We start from the raw sequence: 11,132 nt of genomic DNA, 5'->3' as shown, positions 1-11,132 counted from the left end.
ATAACAAGAGTCCGTAGCCGCAAATCTTAAGATTAAGGTTGAGAAATCAATATCCGTTAATAAATTCTTCGCCTCAGAGTGATCAAGAGATCAAAACCATCTTTAAAACATTTTGACGCACCCTGCCTATTATAGTGAGCTACACTTCCTACCTTCCTACACTTACAGTGGAAAATTATACATATATATTTGTCGTATGACACGAGGGAATGTGGTTCTTAGCCTTAAGATTGTATAGATAACATAGGAGTCCCTATCCTAAAATATGTCAGTTGATTCTGACATTCATTTCGGTCAAGAAGTGATGGAGGGATATTCGGTATATAAGAGGGTAAGTCGCGAGGGAAAATGGGTATTACTATAAGAACATCAAAAAATATAAAAACAGTCCCTACTGATAAGGTTGAGGAATCAGTATCCGTTAGTTAATTCTTCGCCTTACAGCGATCAAGAGATCGAAACCATTTGTACGCACCCTACCTACTGTAGTGAGCTACAATCCCTACCTATTGTAGTGGAAAATCATATATCCTTGTGGTTCTGGAATGTAGTTCTTATCCATAAGATTGTTTAGATAACATAGGAGTCCCTATCCTCCAATATGTAAATAATTTCCCGTTTTCTTTGCGATCAAGGAGACATGGAGGTATGGTCAATATGTAGAAGGGTAAGTCACGGGGGAAAGTGGAGCATAATCATACAAATTTTGCACAGACCCTATAGATTTTTGTGAGCTTCAATCCCTACCTATTTCTGTGGAAAATCATATACATATGTCGTATGTCACGACGGAAACTGGTTCTTAATCTTAATCGCCCAATATGTAAAATAATTGCGGGTTTCATTGTGATCAAGATGAGATTAAGAGGAGGTCGGTATAAAAGGGTAAGTCAGGAGGTAAGTGGGTATTAATATAAGAACATATAAATATAATCAGATAAGGTTGAGAGATCACTATTTGTTAATTAATTACTGTTCTCATTGCGATCAAGTGATCAAAACCGTCTTTAAAGCATTTGCACGCACCCTACCTATTATAGTGAGCTACAATTCCTACCTATTATAGTTGAAAACCATATGTCGTATGTCACGAGAAAAAGTTCTTCTTAACCATGCGGTCGATATACAGAAAAGTAAGTCACGAGGGGAAGTGGGCCACAAACATAAGAGCATATAAAAATACCGATAAAGCTAAGAATATCATTATCCGCAAAATTATTCCTTTGGATTTGTTCATTCATTTCCATTCGTTATTTAATTAGATGCATTTCCAAAATTAGTGTTCAGAGCAGGGAAAGAGGATATATTTAAATAAGCTCTGTCTAAAATTAATTGGATAAACCGGTGAATATTTGCTAGTTGGGGCAGTATTTTCATTTACATCGTTAGCCTTAATCGAGAAAGAACTATAACTATGTTTAAATATTTTCTTTTCAACCGTTTTATAAAGATGAAGATTTCAGATTGCATTAAATTCGTTTGTCATTTACATATGCGTAAAAGTTCCTTTTTAATTCGAGCCCTTCTTGGGGATGGGTAGGGTAGAGATGACTAGCAGGGTAGAAGAAAGCGCAGTTTACATATATAATCCTATTCAAGTCTCATAATATATTTATTAATGTAATATTTTCCATTGCAGATCGAATTTGGATCGAATTTATTAGTTTTTCTGGCAGTTTTGTAGGTTTCGATATGTGAATGAATTCTTTAAAACAATGTTGTTTTTAATGATTTATATATGTCAATTTGTTGTGATATAACAAGTACGGAAGAATTTTTATTAAAGTTTTTGTTTATGGTTTTAAAAATTGATAGAGGATTATCGTTTACAAAAATATGAGTTCAGCCGGAAACCCCAAAAAACATGTTTATACATATATCGGTTGCAATTTTCAATATAAATGTAGATGCAAAATTGTATGCTTGTTACCACTTAGATAGTATTATTTTCAATGCGTGCTATAATAAAACACCACCAATTACATCGGCAAAATTTAACATGTGGTCTCTTTTTGGTTTCGTGTAAGGTATACAACAGAAAATCAGTAGAAACAAAAAAATAAGCATTTCTTGGAGGATGAACTTTGTACTGCAATGCAACCCGAATGGTATTAAATGCAATTTACATATCATAATAATCATTTTACGATATATTCTGCATGCAATATAGGAAATACATATGGGATTGGAAGTTACTGTTTGGTAAATGTAATTGTACTCGAGCAATTGCTTTAAATATCATAGCAATGCCAGTTGTCCACTTGATAGTGATTGATTGAATCCTTTTTGATGGCATATTTCAAAAATACATAATCACATCTGTATGTTTGCGTAAAACATCACAGCTATCAAAATTTTCCCCTTTATCGCAAAATGATATCTACCGATTCCTAAGTCAGGGTTTTCATTGAATGAATTCCACAAATTATTAATACACTTTTATATTTCGTATCTCATTTATAGCTATTGCAGAACTTAAAGAAGTTTCCATATCCATATACGATTTATACATATACATTATCGTTATGCTGAAGATTTTTAGTTGTCCGACATATTTTCAAAACGTGTTTGTTTGATGGTTTTTTACGTTTTGTCTGAATTTTAGTAGTCTATTTTGGATATAATGTATAACATGTTATAAATAGAAAAAACTAGTAGCGACAAAGACGTGAATAAATTATTTGAGTTAATAAACAGAATATCATATCAGTAGATTGTCAAAATGATAAAGCATTGTGTCTCTATAAGAGGATAAAGGTAATAAAGAAGGTTGGCGAAATGATAATGGGAGAAAAGTATTCACGTTTGGAGTTTGGGAAAGAATAGTGGAGGAAAAAAGTTAACGTACATAGTAAGGAAAAAACATACTTTGGGACTTTCCAGAAACCTTGGGTAATTCAATTATGAGTATACGCTAGCAAAGGAAAGACGCTAAGGGGCAGCTATTCATGCTTTCAAAATCGTGAGAAACGAATGCTATTCACTGATTTGGATTCATTTCTTGATCAACATGTTCCAATCACCCGGGATGCATTTTTTCAAACTTTCTGTCCCCTGTAAAATTGTCCCTCGTTCGGAATTTTTGAGTAATGTTCCACAAATATTTTATATTTGAAATAGCTTGCATTTCAATACATATATGTGTATAAATATACCCTTACAGTAGTAGGCATACATACATTTTATTTAGGAACATTAATTTAATTTGTTTTGAGATGAGAAAAGAGTCTGATTAATATTCGTTTAGTGACGAAATGCTTTTAGATTCAGTAACTTTTGACTATGAAATAGTTTATTTTAAAAGGCTTATAAATGAATCAGAGGATAAGGCTCGCGGTCTATTGCATACCAATAAATACATTTCAAACATAATTTTCAGCAAGCATACAGTAAGAATCAGTATTTTTATGCAGATTATACAATGAGTCTCTGCATTTCTTCCAGTTATGTGTAAGATACATAATACATTTTGGAGAACATAGAAGAGAGTAGAAGATAAGCAAAGTTGGTCGACGCTTTTGTTATAGAATGGAAGAACTCAATAAAAACTTAATCGTTTGCCAATAAAAGTTGGATTGCGTTGAGGAAGATAGTGAAGCCAACTAGAGTTTCAAGCTGGAAGTTGGTAGTTCGAAGATGTTGAATTCATAAGACAAAAGCTTGTAGATTTGTTTAGATCATAACATTCGTAACGAGCCTAATTTAAGGAGCGCCTATCTTGGCAGCTTCTACTGCTTCCTTTCGTAACTTCTGGAATGCTCGGTTCTTCTTTTTGCAAGTAGTTGTTTTATACCAAAAAATGTTCCTATCCAGTGTCACATGGACTGTTCAGCATATGGTGAAAATAGCGGGATCAGTGGTATTATTGTTGCGTGGTGTAGTGCTGTTATTGTTGCGCGGTGTAGTGGTTTCACTTGCACGAGTACGAATACTCCAACTTGCATATGTATGTACTATAAAAACATAAATATTTGTATGTTAGGTGCGAAGGTAGGCATTTTTTCATTTCTTGGAAGAGGTGTACATTATTTCATTGCATATGTTAAAAGATCGTGGGTTATTTCGAGAATGTAATCTATTAACGTAAATCTTCCTGGTATGATTTGTGTCCCATTTAAATTTGACTGGAATTAGAATACCTTTATCCATTTCTTCAGACAGTTAATTTGATGGATTATTTTTGAAAAATATATGGCCTAGCCTTTGCATAATTCCTATCTGTAGCTCACGGGAGAATGCATATTTACTTTGTAATCCATGGTGTAACATTATTTGGTCTCCAACGTATTCGTCCATAGTCCAATAATTGTTTGAGGACGTCTCTCCGAATACTATCCGATACTTATAAGTATGCGAACACCAATCGCCGGAATCACGATTTTTATTGAAACTATTTTACCAAAATTTTCAAATTTGATTTTCGCAGAGAATTGAATTTATCGTTTTGATATTTTTACGTATTCACTTAAACACAAATCACATGAATGCTATTCTGAGCCCTGCCTACTTTGCATCAACAAATTTTAGAATTTGTGGTAGCTATGTATAAAGTAATATTTGTCAACATAACCCCGTTTTCATTCAGATCAAGGAAAGATTGGAGATTATAAATCGTTATCGAAAAGGAAAAGTGTTAGAACAATACTATTTTTGTAAATACTGATAGTGTTGAGCACAATCCATTAAATAATTCCTGGTTTCATTTCAGTCAAGCAGAGATGGAGATATTGTCGGTATATAAGAGGGTACGTCATGAGGGAAAGTGTGTATTAGTATAAAAACATATTATCAGAAGAGGTATAAGAGATATATCAGAGGGATTGACGATGTTGAGAAATCACTATCCGTAAATAAATTCCTGTTCTCATTGCGATCAAGAGATCAAAACAGTCTTTACAATTTTTGTATGCACCCTACCTATTTTCGTAAGCTACAATCCCGACCTTCCCTACCTAGATAAAATAAAAGTCCCTATCGTCAAATATGTAAATTGATTCAAAAATGCACTTCGGTCAAGAAGAGATGGTCGGTATATAAGAGGGTAAGTGGCGAGGGAAAATGGGTATAACTATAAGAACATCAAAAAATATAATAACAGTCCCTACTGATAATGTTGATAGATCTCTATCAATACAATTTGTTCGCACCCTGCCTACTTTAGTGAGCTACAATTCCTACCTATTGTAGTGGAAAATCATATATCCTTGTGGGTCTGGAGTGTAGTTCTTATCCATAAGATTGTTTAGATAACATAGGAGTCCCTATCTTCCAATATGTAAATAATTTCCCGTTTTCTTTGCAATCAAGGAGATATGAAGGTATGGTCAATATGTAGAAGGGTAAGTCACGAGGGAAAGTGGAGCATAATCATTAACCATTTGCGCAGACCCTATATATTCTGGTGAGCTACCTATTATAATGGAAAATCATATATATTATTCGTATGTCACGACGGTAACTGGTTCTTAATCTTAAGATTATATAGGTTACATAAAAGTCCCTATCGTCCAATATGTAAAATAATTGCGGGTTTCATTGTGATCAAGATGAGATTGAGAGGTGGTCGGTATAAAAGGGTGAGTCCAGAGGTAAGTGGGTATTAATATAAGAACATATAAATATAGTTGAGTATAATATATAATAATATAATATATAATAGTAATCCGTTAATAAATCTTTCGTCTCATAGTGATCATGAGATCAAAACCATCTTTATAACATCTGTACGCACCCTTCCTATTTTGGTAAACTACAATCCCTACCTATTATAGTGAAAAATCATATGTCCTTGTCGTATGTCATGAGGGAAAGTGGTTAAGATTTTATAGGTAACATTAAAGTCCCTATCCTTAAATATCAAGAAGAAATGGAGATACCGTCGATATATAGAAAGGTAAGTCACGAGGAAACGTGGGTATTAATATAAAAGCATTTAATTATCATAAGAGGTATATTAGAGTGATTGACGAGGTTGAGAAATCACGAGCCGTAAATTAATTTCAGTTTCTGATCAAGAGATCAGAACCATCTTTATTACATCTGAACGCAATTTTAGTGCGCTTCAATCCCTACCTATTATAGTGGAAAATCCTTGTCTTATGTTACGAGGGAAAGTGGTTCTTAACCTTAAGATTTTAAAGATAACATAAAAGTTCCTATCCTCCAATATGTAAATTAATTTTCGATTTTCATTGCAATCAAGAAGAGATGGAGAGATGGTTGGAATATGGAAGGGTAAGGCACGGGGGCAGTGGGTATTATTATAACATATTAATATGAGAAGAATTCCTACCGATATCATTGAGAAATCACTATCCGTACACGAAATCCTGTTCTTATATCGATCACGAGATCAAAACCATCTTAAAAACATTTTTATTCACCCTACCTATTTTGGTTGAAACCAGAAGTCGGGCTGGGAAATATATGTAGTACAGTACAAGCGCTAGGAAGTAGAAAACTCTTGATCTGTAAGGTTATATAGTTAGTATATAATAGTTAAAAGATACCATATATGTAGATGATTTTCATATTTATATTGTCAAAGATATTAATTTAGTCTATGTTCGGATCGTCCATACTTATAGTATTCTCTGCCAAATTTTCTGAATCCATCACTTGTTTACATTTTTTGAGAATTTATATTTGAAGATGAAGTGGTTGGCGACATCGGTCGTCCACGAAGCCAAGATGAATCTCCTGTTCTCTGATTTTACTGCGTTTCTCGGATGTAGCCCTCAGCCGGAGGAGGCGTTCCATACCGACTCGCGGGAGTAGAGATACGCCCGACAGTGGATCCACAAACTGACGACCATGACGTGGAAAAATGTGCTGGACGGGCTCAACTAGAACGCCTACATGTGTAGATTGAGTGTGTGCTTCTGCTAAAGCAGAAGCGCCTCTACGGGATATTTGAGCAAATGCCCCCCCGCGAAACTCGAGTTGATGGACATTTGGGACACCTCGAATTATACGCCGGTGTCGATATTGCTACTATTTGTAATATAAAAAAAAACCTTGTTGAAATTAACGGAATGAAACCTACCTATTATGTTGAACAATATATTATTTTTCCCTACCGTTTTTGTATAGTTATAAAACATTGCTATATGATTTTGATGTAAATAATAAATCAGATCATTTCGATGAATAAGAGAGTTATGCATGTCAATATAAGACCTACCTACCATGTTTAAGAGTGCTGGAGAAAGCGGTCCGATCGTTTCAAGAGATCGAATAAGCTATTTTTTGTATAATCGCAGTGCTGTTTAAAACTGGTTCTATGCAGTTTTTAATATGAAATTGTTTTGGGTACTTGGGAAGTTTAAGAGTGTCAGGTAGAGGGAACAGTTTAATGCTTAAGCTTAAGTGTTTGACAATAATTTCGCAGTTTTTTAAATTTTACATTATATTTGGACAGGACATTTTTGTAAACATATGAGAATTATATGTGTGTATGCTTTCATTATAAATTATATTCCGGAAACTTCCATATTCAGCTTACAATGTGGAGCCATAATCATCCCAATTTTGTCTTGTTGTAAAGAAATTAATAATTATTTCCTATGTCCTCAAATTTGTATTCCGAAATACTCCGCTATAGTGTTTTACTAAAACATTGTTTAGATGGTTAGAAGGTAAAATATTTACGTACTTTTATGCTTTGGCAGCCTTTTGAAGTTTGAACATTACCTAAAAGGGATATCAGGAACTAACGAATTGAATTAAAATATTTCGCTTTGAGGGTGATCACTGTCCCCTTCTTCATGTTGAGCGTCATGGACAGAGAATTATGTATTCGGTTTTAGTCGGGTGTGTACTGAGATACTGAGATCAACCCTTCCTCGATGAGCTAACTGCTGCAACGCTTTGTAAAACGGTTGGATGATCTAACTGAAATTGAATTTAAGCTTGAAATAAAAAAAATATGACGAGCAATGTTTCGAGATTTATTTTTGGAATTATTGAATTTTATTCACTTTTTTGTTGCTTCTTTTCTATAGATGAGCTCTTTTGTTAAGCATTTTTTCCATTTTCTTATTTTTTGTTTTGTTTCGACAAGTAATTTTACATCGGTACAAGTAATTATAAAGTCGTAGAGTGTACAAAAACAAAAACAGTTTAAACAATTTCAAATATTTAAGAACTTAACACATTGTTGGTGTGGAACTGTTTCCGCTTAGAGTTCACCACAAAATGTATAGCCACAGAAAAGATTGTTTGCAAGCAACAGCCATTGTTTTGGACTTGTTGGTTAAATTGCTACTCCAAAGACGACGTGTGAACAGTTTCAATCGATCGATGTCAGAACAGAGTTATACGTATATCTGCCCGGTATGTATTGGTATTCGTTCGATGGTAGGTAAGCAACAGAAGGCCCATTGTAGGGTTCACCCTTAGTAGAGCAGAGAAGTCGATACACCGGAGTTCCTATAACACAATCCGCACAATCAATCTGATAGAAACGACGCACCCTGGTCAAGCCGCGACCCCGACAATCAACACTAAGGCTGAGTCAGGGTCGCTGCCACAACTTTCGCGTACGCCAAACGCGTACATGGGCCGAAGTGCATTTTCAGCACTTCTTCTGCCTATTGCTCGCGAAGGGTACAGAGTTCAGAGTTTTACTTGGATCGATCGCCTACGCGTTTGCGTATCAACTTTCAACGCCCAACTATAAAGTTTAGAGAAAGAAATACATATTGCTTGGTTAAGTTGTGTGTCAGAGTTGCATAAAGCATTATTACAAATAAGATTATCAGCTATGTAAATGTTAAAATGACTACGAAACTTATACGTAGGTAAGATGCCAATAGAAGCGACAGAAACAGGGATGAAGAAACGTAAAGCAGTGAAATTTTCCCTAGACCCAGCATGTGGGAAAATACATACATACATACAATGTACTCGTACATAATATATAAAGAGAGAGTAAACACATGGGTAGGTTGTGTTATTTCACACGCAAGTACTTTTTGCAGCTGCTCTGCTGTTGACGTCAGTGTGAGTACAACCGAATGCAGTATAGATAGGCGTATCCCACAAGTGGGAGCGAGATGAATATACATACATGTAAAATGTAAGTGAAAAGAGGGGTATTTTTAGAGCAGGCCTGGTGGTGGCCACGGTTTGGGGGGCTGAAAGGGAACATCGAGAATTTTCGATATGATTTGAGACGCGTTGTTCTGGAACAATTCCATATTACGCAATGGGCTGCAAGAGTCCGACTTATAGATTTGGCATTGGAAAAGGCCACAAAAAACGAGTGCTGACGAAATGGAGCATCGGCCAACGTTAGAAAAGGTTTTTTCTGCATATCGTCTGTCGACAATTATCTAGTTCTTAGGACTACATTTTTTCTTACGAATTACAAGGTGCATTGAAAGATGACACTCTTGATTTGCTGCTGTTAATACCTGGCTTCCTATCCCAAATTATCAATTCCACGTACACTGCAGGTCTGGGCTGCCGCCATTGCACCCGACTGAGTCTGTTTCGAGAGTTTCCTGAACCTCCTGGATAGCCTCATCCTGCCTAGGGAGTTACTTTCTAGCCAAAAACGAGAAACTGCGCCTTTCCAGTTGCTTCCGCATTGTGAAATGCCCCGAAGCTGACGGTGAAATCGATGACTCATACACTTTTCCAGCGTATTTCTTTGTTTCAACTTATGAGCAAATATTGCCCGACATTGACAAAGACTACGTTGGCGTTGTTGCCATGCTGGAATATGGCCTTTGTTTCGCTTTTACGACACGTTTTCCACACTTTTCCATTTTTTCGTTGATGATTATATATGCTAGCCAGCAATAATGAATACTTTTTTTTACAATTTTATAACTTTTTTTCCATAGGCACTGCGACTAAACTTGAACACTTTTTTTTTGCGAATGGCAGTATCTGGTTCGACCAGTTCTATTTATACCAGCGCTGTCTCATGGAAAATTAGTGAAGCAGCTGCCTGCCTGCTCTGCGTTGTGCAGGGTTAATCTCTTTGTAGCCATTCCAAATGAGTGCGAGCGAGCACGCTGATGTTTCTCGGGCTACGTGACTGGCTGCCTACATTTGCTTGTGTGCGTACATCTAGAGCGGGACAACAAGATTCCTCTGGCTGCAGTCAGGGTTGTTTTTTTAACAGTGACATCTGTCAGAGTTGCTTTTCTGCAGTATCGAATGCAGCCAGCCCTCGCTTAACACGAAACAGTTAACAGTTAAAAATTCAAATTTTGCATAAAAGCAAGCACGAATGTATTATTTATGTATTATTTATATAAAAATTCGGTCTGCCCGACAGCCTTAATTAATTTCACTAATTTCTCCTATTTTATTTTCTCCCTACTAGTGCGTAGTGTAAAATTGGTGTAGATGTCGACTACGCGTGCATCTATTACATTTGACTGTGTATGTATGTAAAACCATTTTCTTTTAATAAAATTATAAATAATTAATTAATAAGTCGCATGTCCCAATGCCGATAGCTCTAAAATATTATATATTTCCTAAAATATAGGTGAAATTTTTGTGCATCAAATACTTTGCAAGAAACTAATCTAATTATATTTCATGTCTACCTATACGAGGGCTGCTATTTATATTTCGGGAATGGGCAATACTAAAGCCAATACGTAAAACCTGGCAACGCCATAATAAACGTCAGTTTTTAGCACATATGTAGAATTGGTTTTTGTTTTGTTCACGATCAGTTAAAAAATTCAATTTGGCAAAGAAATGGAAATTTCTCGACAGGGTTTTCGTTGGATTATTTTTCACAACCTTCGACGTGGATTATCCCAACAAGAATGTGTTGATGAACTTTGATCTTTATAAGGCGAGAAAGCACCATCAAAAACGACAGTCTATCGCTGGTTTGCAGAATTTAATCGTGGTCGCAGTTCAGTCGCTGATGAATTCCGTGAAGGTCGCCCAAAATCGGTTGTTGTGCCACAAATCATCGATGGTGTGCGTGAACTGATAGTGCAAGATCGACATGTGACATATCGTGAGATAGAGGCATCCTTGCACATTAGTTCCACCTCAATACATTCCATTTTACATGAACACTTAGTTGTAAACAAGGTTTGCTCTCGTTGGATACCCCATAACTTATCAATCGCTCAAAAAAGGCTCGCGTCGAT

The 11,132-nt window shown here is 35.6% G+C and overlaps 2 long non-coding RNA genes across 4 annotated transcripts; both read right to left on the bottom strand.

Moving 5' to 3' along the window:
- Nucleotides 1–488: 488 nt before the first annotated feature.
- On the bottom strand, nt 489–9,939 carry LOC26533375 (uncharacterized). 3 transcript variants are annotated; one of them, XR_004468554.1, is made up of 4 exons: nt 9,417–9,938; nt 7,693–8,674; nt 5,411–7,610; nt 489–506 (listed from the first exon to the last, which is right to left on the bottom strand). It is a non-coding gene; the product is annotated as an uncharacterized lncRNA (long non-coding RNA). The 3 variants fall into 3 exon arrangements; XR_004468547.1 differs by having other exon boundaries at nt 5,411–8,674; nt 9,417–9,939; XR_004468550.1 differs by lacking the exon at nt 489–506 and adding an exon at nt 5,396–5,410 and having other exon boundaries at nt 5,754–8,674; nt 9,417–9,935.
- Nucleotides 2,426–3,111, bottom strand: LOC117183410 (uncharacterized). Its single transcript, XR_004468574.1, has 2 exons — nt 2,869–3,111; nt 2,426–2,609 (listed from the first exon to the last, which is right to left on the bottom strand). It is a non-coding gene; the product is annotated as an uncharacterized lncRNA (long non-coding RNA).
- Nucleotides 9,940–11,132: the final 1,193 nt, after the last annotated feature.

Source organism: Drosophila pseudoobscura, chromosome 2 (genome assembly GCF_009870125.1).
Source record: "Drosophila pseudoobscura strain MV-25-SWS-2005 chromosome 2, UCI_Dpse_MV25, whole genome shotgun sequence".
In the NCBI taxonomy this organism is placed as follows: Eukaryota; Metazoa; Arthropoda; class Insecta; order Diptera; family Drosophilidae; genus Drosophila; species Drosophila pseudoobscura.
Note: the sequence above shows the minus strand (reverse complement) of the source record. Positions and strands in the feature narration are given on the sequence as shown.